Here is an 8,621-nt window from a genome sequence, read left to right as displayed (position 1 = left end):
CGGTGCCACTTTCTGCCATCCAAAAGTGCTCTCAGCGGAAGCCTTTGGGTACACCTGAACTCCCTGGGGGAGCCTTTACGCAACCCCACACTCAACAGGACTCTGCGTCTTCGCTCTTTCCTAACAACCCTAAACATAACCCTAACCGCAACAAGAAGCTGAACCCGAGTTAGACCCGAAAAAACACGTACGGTGCCACTTTCTGCCATCAAAAAGTGCTCTCAGCGGAAGCCTTTGGGTACACCTGAACTCCCTGGGGGAGCCTTTACGCAACCCCACACTCAACAGGACTCTGCGTCTTCACTCTTTCCTAACAACCCTAAACATAACCCTAACCGCAACAAGAAGCTCAACCCGAGTTAGACCCGAAAAAACACGTACGGTGCCACTTTCTGCCATCAAAAAGTGCTCTCAGCGGAAGCCTTTGGGTACACCTGAACTCCCTGGGGGAGCCTTTACGCAACCCCACACTCAACAGGACTCTGCGTCTTCACTCTTTCCTAACAACCCTAAACATAACCCTAACCGCAACAAGAAGCTGAACCCGAGTTAGACCCGAGAAAACACGTACGGTGCCACTTTCTGCCATCAAAAAGTGCTCTCAGCGGAAGCCTTTGGGTACACCTGAACTCCCTGGGGGAGCCTTTACGCAACCCCACACTCAACAGGACTCTGCGTCTTCACTCTTTCCTAACAACCCTAAACATAACCCTAACCGCAACAAGAAGCTGAACCCGAGTTAGACCCGAAAAAACACGTACGGTGCCACTTTCTGCCATCAAAAAGTGCTCTCAGCGGAAGCCTTTGGGTACACCTGAACTCCCTGGGGGAGCCTTTACGCAACCCCACACTCAACAGGACTCTGCGTCTTCACTCTTTCCTAACAACCCTAAACATAACCCTAACCGCAACAAGAAGCTGAACCCGAGTTAGACCCGAAAAAACACGTACGGTGCCACTTTCTGCCATCAAAAAGTGCTCTCAGCGGAAGCCTTTGGGTACACCTGAACTCCCTGGGGGAGCCTTTACGCAACCCCACACTCAACAGGACTCTGCGTCTTCACTCTTTCCTAACAACCCTAAACATAACCCTAACCGCAACAAGAAGCTGAACCCGAGTTAGACCCGAAAAAACACGTACGGTGCCACTTTCTGCCATCCAAAAGTGCTCTCAGCGGAAGCCTTTGGGTACACCTGAACTCCCTGGGGGAGCCTTTACGCAACCCCACACTCAACAGGACTCTGCGTCTTCACTCTTTCCTAACAACCCTAAACATAACCCTAACCGCAACAAGAAGCTGAACCCGAGTTAGACCCGAAAAAACACGTACGGTGCCACTTTCTGCCATCAAAAAGTGCTCTCAGCGGAAGCCTTTGGGTACACCTGAACTCCCTGGGGGAGCCTTTACGCAACCCCACACTCAACAGGACTCTGCGTCTTCACTCTTTCCTAACAACCCTAAACATAACCCTAACCGCAACAAGAAGCTCAACCCGAGTTAGACCCGAAAAAACACGTACGGTGCCACTTTCTGCCATCAAAAAGTGCTCTCAGCGGAAGCCTTTGGGTACACCTGAACTCCCTGGGGGAGCCTTTACGCAACCCCACACTCAACAGGACTCTGCGTCTTCACTCTTTCCTAACAACCCTAAACATAACCCTAACCGCAACAAGAAGCTGAACCCGAGTTAGACCCGAAAAAACACGTACGGTGCCACTTTCTGCCATCCAAAAGTGCTCTCAGCGGAAGCCTTTGGGTACACCTGAACTCCCTGGGGGAGCCTTTACGCAACCCCACACTCAACAGGACTCTGCGTCTTCGCTCTTTCCTAACAACCCTAAACATAACCCTAACCGCAACAAGAAGCTGAACCCGAGTTAGACCCGAAAAAACACGTACGGTGCCACTTTCTGCCATCAAAAAGTGCTCTCAGCGGAAGCCTTTGGGTACACCTGAACTCCCTGGGGGAGCCTTTACGCAACCCCACACTCAACAGGACTCTGCGTCTTCACTCTTTCCTAACAACCCTAAACATAACCCTAACCGCAACAAGAAGCTGAACCCGAGTTAGACCCGAAAAAACACGTACGGTGCCACTTTCTGCCATCAAAAAGTGCTCTCAGCGGAAGCCTTTGGGTACACCTGAACTCCCTGGGGGAGCCTTTACGCAACCCCACACTCAACAGGACTCTGCGTCTTCACTCTTTCCTAACAACCCTAAACATAACCCTAACCGCAACAAGAAGCTGAACCCGAGTTAGACCCGAAAAAACACGTACGGTGCCACTTTCTGCCATCAAAAAGTGCTCTCAGCGGAAGCCTTTGGGTACACCTGAACTCCCTGGGGGAGCCTTTACGCAACCCCACACTCAACAGGACTCTGCGTCTTCACTCTTTCCTAACAACCCTAAACATAACCCTAACCGCAACAAGAAGCTGAACCCGAGTTAGACCCGAAAAAACACGTACGATGCCACTTTCTGCCATCAAAAAGTGCTCTCAGCGGAAGCCTTTGGGTACACCTGAACTCCCTGGGGGAGCCTTTACGCAACCGCACACTCAACAGGACTCTGCGTCTTCACTCTTTCCTAACAACCCTAAACATAACCCTAACCGCAACAAGAAGCTGAACCCGAGTTAGACCCGAAAAAACACGTACGGTGCCACTTTCTGCCATCAAAAAGTGCTCTCAGCGGAAGCCTTTGGGTACACCTGAACTCCCTGGGGGAGCCTTTACGCAACCCCACACTCAACAGGACTCTGCGTCTTCACTCTTTCCTAACAACCCTAAACATAACCCTAACCGCAACAAGAAGCTGAACCCGAGTTAGACCCGAAAAAACACGTACGGTGCCACTTTCTGCCATCCAAAAGTGCTCTCAGCGGAAGCCTTTGGGTACACCTGAACTCCCTGGGGGAGCCTTTACGCAACCCCGCACTCAACAGGACTCTGCGTCTTCACTCTTTCCTAACAACCCTAAACATAACCCTAACTGCAACAAGAAGCTGAACCCGAGTTAGACCCGAAAAAACACGTACGGTGCCACTTTCTGCCATCAAAAAGTGCTCTCAGCGGAAGCCTTTGGGTACACCTGAACTCCCTGGGGGAGCCTTTACGCAACCCCACACTCAACAGGACTCTGCGTCTTCACTCTTTCCTAACAACCCTAAACATAACCCTAACCGCAACAAGAAGCTGAACCCGAGTTAGACCCGAAAAAACACGTACGGTGCCACTTTCTGCCATCAAAAAGTGCTCTCAGCGGAAGCCTTTGGGTACACCTGAACTCCCTGGGGGAGCCTTTACGCAACCCCACACTCAACAGGACTCTGCGTCTTCACTCTTTCCTAACAACCCTAAACATAACCCTAACCGCAACAAGAAGCTCAACCCGAGTTAGACCCGAAAAAACACGTACGGTGCCACTTTCTGCCATCAAAAAGTGCTCTCAGCGGAAGCCTTTGGGTACACCTGAACTCCCTGGGGGAGCCTTTACGCAACCCCACACTCAACAGGACTCTGCGTCTTCGCTCTTTCCTAACAACCCTAAACATAACCCTAACCGCAACAAGAAGCTGAACCCGAGTTAGACCCGAAAAAACACGTACGGTGCCACTTTCTGCCATCAAAAAGTGCTCTCAGCGGAAGCCTTTGGGTACACCTGAACTCCCTGGGGGAGCCTTTACGCAACCCCACACTCAACAGGACTCTGCGTCTTCACTCTTTCCTAACAACCCTAAACATAACCCTAACCGCAACAAGAAGCTCAACCCGAGTTAGACCCGAAAAAACACGTACGGTGCCACTTTCTGCCATCCAAAAGTGCTCTCAGCGGAAGCCTTTGGGTACACCTGAACTCCCTGGGGGAGCCTTTACGCAACCCCACACTCAACAGGACTCTGCGTCTTCACTCTTTCCTAACAACCCTAAACATAACCCTAACCGCAACAAGAAGCTGAACCCGAGTTAGACCCGAAAAAACACGTACGGTGCCACTTTCTGCCATCAAAAAGTGCTCTCAGCGGAAGCCTTTGGGTACACGTGAACTCCCTGGGGGAGCCTTTACGCAACCCCACACTCAACAGGACTCTGCGTCTTCACTCTTTCCTAACAACCCTAAACATAACCCTAACCGCAACAAGAAGCTGAACCCGAGTTAGACCCGAAAAAACACGTACGGTGCCACTTTCTGCCATCAAAAAGTGCTCTCAGCGGAAGCCTTTGGGTACACCTGAACTCCCTGGGGGAGCCTTTACGCAACCCCACACTCAACAGGACTCTGCGTCTTCACTCTTTCCTAACAACCCTAAACATAACCCTAACCGCAACAAGAAGCTGAACCCGAGTTAGACCCGAAAAAACACGTACGGTGCCACTTTCTGCCATCAAAAAGTGCTCTCAGCGGAAGCCTTTGGGTACACCTGAACTCCCTGGGGGAGCCTTTACGCAACCCCACACTCAACAGGACTCTGCGTCTTCACTCTTTCCTAACAACCCTAAACATAACCCTAACCGCAACAAGAAGCTGAACCCGAGTTAGACCCGAAAAAACACGTACGGTGCCACTTTCTGCCATCAAAAAGTGCTCTCAGCGGAAGCCTTTGGGTACACCTGAACTCCCTGGGGGAGCCTTTACGCAACCCCACACTCAACAGGACTCTGCGTCTTCGCTCTTTCCTAACAACCCTAAACATAACCCTAACCGCAACAAGAAGCTGAACCCGAGTTAGACCCGAAAAAACACGTACGGTGCCACTTTCTGCCATCAAAAAGTGCTCTCAGCGGAAGCCTTTGGGTACACCTGAACTCCCTGGGGGAGCCTTTACGCAACCCCACACTCAACAGGACTCTGCGTCTTTACTCTTTCCTAACAACCCTAAACATAACCCTAACCGCAACAAGAAGCTGAACCCGAGTTAGACCCGAAAAAACACGTACGGTGCCACTTTCTGCCATCAAAAAGTGCTCTCAGCGGAAGCCTTTGGGTACACCTGAACTCCCTGGGGGAGCCTTTACGCAACCCCACACTCAACAGGACTCTGCGTCTTCACTCTTTCCTAACAACCCTAAACATAACCCTAACCGCAACAAGAAGCTCAACCCGAGTTAGACCCGAAAAAACACGTACGGTGCCACTTTCTGCCATCAAAAAGTGCTCTCAGCGGAAGCCTTTGGGTACACCTGAACTCCCTGGGGGAGCCTTTACGCAACCCCACACTCAACAGGACTCTGCGTTTTCACTCTTTCCTAACAACCCTAAACATAACCCTAACCGCAACAAGAAGCTGAACCCGAGTTAGACCCGAAAAAACACGTACGGTGCCACTTTCTGCCATCAAAAAGTGCTCTCAGCGGAAGCCTTTGGGTACACCTGAACTCCCTGGGGGAGCCTTTACGCAACCCCACACTCAACAGGACTCTGCATCTTCACTCTTTCCTAACAACCCTAAACATAACCCTAACCGCAACAAGAAGCTGAACCCGAGTTAGACCCGAAAAAACACGTACGGTGCCACTTTCTGCCATCAAAAAGTGCTCTCAGCGGAAGCCTTTGGGTACACCTGAACTCCCTGGGGGAGCCTTTACGCAACCCCACACTCAACAGGACTCTGCGTCTTCACTCTTTCCTAACAACCCTAAACATAACCCTAACCGCAACAAGAAGCTGAACCCGAGTTAGACCCGAAAAAACACGTACGGTGCCACTTTCTGCCATCAAAAAGTGCTCTCAGCGGAAGCCTTTGGGTACACCTGAACTCCCTGGGGGAGCCTTTACGCAACCCCACACTCAACAGGACTCTGCGTCTTCACTCTTTCCTAACAACCCTAAACATAACCCTAACCGCAACAAGAAGCTGAACCCGAGTTAGACCCGAAAAAACACGTACGGTGCCACTTTCTGCCATCAAAAAGTGCTCTCAGCGGAAGCCTTTGGGTACACCTGAACTCCCTGGGGGAGCCTTTACGCAACCCCACACTCAACAGGACTCTGCGTCTTCGCTCTTTCCTAACAACCCTAAACATAACCCTAACCGCAACAAGAAGCTGAACCCGAGTTAGACCCGAAAAAACACGTACGGTGCCACTTTCTGCCATCAAAAAGTGCTCTCAGCGGAAGCCTTTGGGTACACCTGAACTCCCTGGGGGAGCCTTTACGCAACCCCACACTCAACAGGACTCTGCGTCTTCACTCTTTCCTAACAACCCTAAACATAACCCTAACCGCAACAAGAAGCTGAACCCGAGTTAGACCCGAAAAAACACGTACGGTGCCACTTTCTGCCATCAAAAAGTGCTCTCAGCGGAAGCCTTTGGGTACACCTGAACTCCCTGGGGGAGCCTTTACGCAACCCCACACTCAACAGGACTCTGAGTCTTCACTCTTTCCTAACAACCCTAAACATAACCCTAACCGCAACAAGAAGCTCAACCCGAGTTAGACCCGAAAAAACACGTACGGTGCCACTTTCTGCCATCAAAAAGTGCTCTCAGCAGAAGCCTTTGGGTACACCTGAACTCCCTGGGGGAGCCTTTACGCAACCCCACACTCAACAGGACTCTGCGTCTTCACTCTTTCCTAACAACCCTAAACATAACCCTAACCGCAACAAGAAGCTGAACCCGAGTTAGACCCGAAAAAACACGTACGGTGCCACTTTCTGCCATCAAAAAGTGCTCTCAGCGGAAGCCTTTGGGTACACCTGAACTCCCTGGGGGAGCCTTTACGCAACCCCACACTCAACAGGACTCTGCGTCTTCACTCTTTCCTAACAACCCTAAACATAACCCTAACCGCAACAAGAAGCTCAACCCGAGTTAGACCCGAAAAAACACGTACGGTGCCACTTTCTGCCATCAAAAAGTGCTCTCAGCGGAAGCCTTTGGGTACACCTGAACTCCCTGGGGGAGCCTTTACGCAACCCCACACTCAACAGGACTCTGCGTCTTCACTCTTTCCTAACAACCCTAAACATAACCCTAACCGCAACAAGAAGCTGAACCCGAGTTAGACCCGAAAAAACACGTACGGTGCCACTTTCTGCCATCAAAAAGTGCTCTCAGCGGAAGTTTGGGTACACCTGAACTCCCTGGGGGAGCCTTTACGCAACCCCACACTCAACAGGACTCTGCGTCTTCACTCTTTCCTAACAACCCTAAACATAACCCTAACCGCAACAAGAAGCTGAACCCGAGTTAGACCCGAAAAAACACGTACGGTGCCACTTTCTGCCATCAAAAAGTGCTCTCAGCGGAAGCCTTTGGGTACACCTGAACTCCCTGGGGGAGCCTTTACGCAACCCCACACTCAACAGGACTCTGCGTCTTCACTCTTTCCTAACAACCCTAAACATAAGCCTAACCGCAACAAGAAGCTGAACCCGAGTTAGACCCGAAAAAACACGTACGGTGCCACTTTCTGCCATCCAAAAGTGCTCTCAGCGGAAGCCTTTGGGTACACCTGAACTCCCTGGGGGAGCCTTTACGCAACCCCACACTCAACAGGACTCTGCGTCTTCACTCTTTCCTAACAACCCTAAACATAACCCTAACCGCAACAAGAAGCTGAACCCGAGTTAGACCCGAAAAAACACGTACGATGCCACTTTCTGCCATCAAAAAGTGCTCTCAGCGGAAGCCTTTGGGTACACCTGAACTCCCTGGGGGAGCCTTTATGCAACCGCACACTCAACAGGACTCTGCGTCTTCACTCTTTCCTAACAACCCTAAACATAACCCTAACCGCAACAAGAAGCTGAACCCGAGTTAGACCCGAAAAAACACGTACGGTGCCACTTTCTGCCATCAAAAAGTGCTCTCAGCGGAAGCCTTTGGGAACACCTGAACTCCCTGGGGGAGCCTTTACACAACCCCACACTCAACAGGACTCTGCGTCTTCACTCTTTCCTAACAACCCTAAACATAAGCCTAACCGGAACAAGAAGCTCAACCCGAGTTAGACCCGAAAAAACACGTACGGTGCCACTTTCTGCCATCAAAAAGTGCTCTCAGCGGAAGCCTTTGGGTACACCTGAACTCCCTGGGGGAGCCTTTACGCAACCCCACACTCAACAGGACTCTGCGTCTTCACTCTTTCCTAACAACCCTAAACATAACCCTAACCGCAACAAGAAGCTCAACCCGAGTTAGACCCGAAAAAACACGAACGGTGCCACTTTCTGCCATCAAAAAGTGCTCTCAGCGGAAGCCTTTGGGTACACCTGAACTCCCTGGGGGAGCCTTTACGCAACCCCACACTCAACAGGACTCTGCGTCTTCACTCTTTCCTAACAACCCTAAACATAACCCTAACCGCAACAAGAAGCTCAACCCGAGTTAGACCCGAAAAAACACGTACGGTGCCACTTTCTGCCATCAAAAAGTGCTCTCAGCGGAAGCCTTTGGGTACACGTGAACTCCCTGGGGGAGCCTTTACGCAACCCCACACTCAACAGGACTCTGCGTCTTCACTCTTTCCTAACAACCCTAAACATAACCCTAACCGCAACAAGAAGCTGAACCCGAGTTAGACCCGAAAAAACACGTACGGTGCCACTTTCTGCCATCCAAAAGTGCTCTCAGCGGAAGCCTTTGGGTACACCTGAACTCCCTGGGGGAGC

This window comes from Anser brachyrhynchus (assembly GCF_964034855.1).
Source record: "Anser brachyrhynchus genome assembly, contig: SCAFFOLD_43, whole genome shotgun sequence".
Classification (NCBI taxonomy): Eukaryota; Metazoa; Chordata; class Aves; order Anseriformes; family Anatidae; genus Anser; species Anser brachyrhynchus.
Note: the sequence above shows the minus strand (reverse complement) of the source record.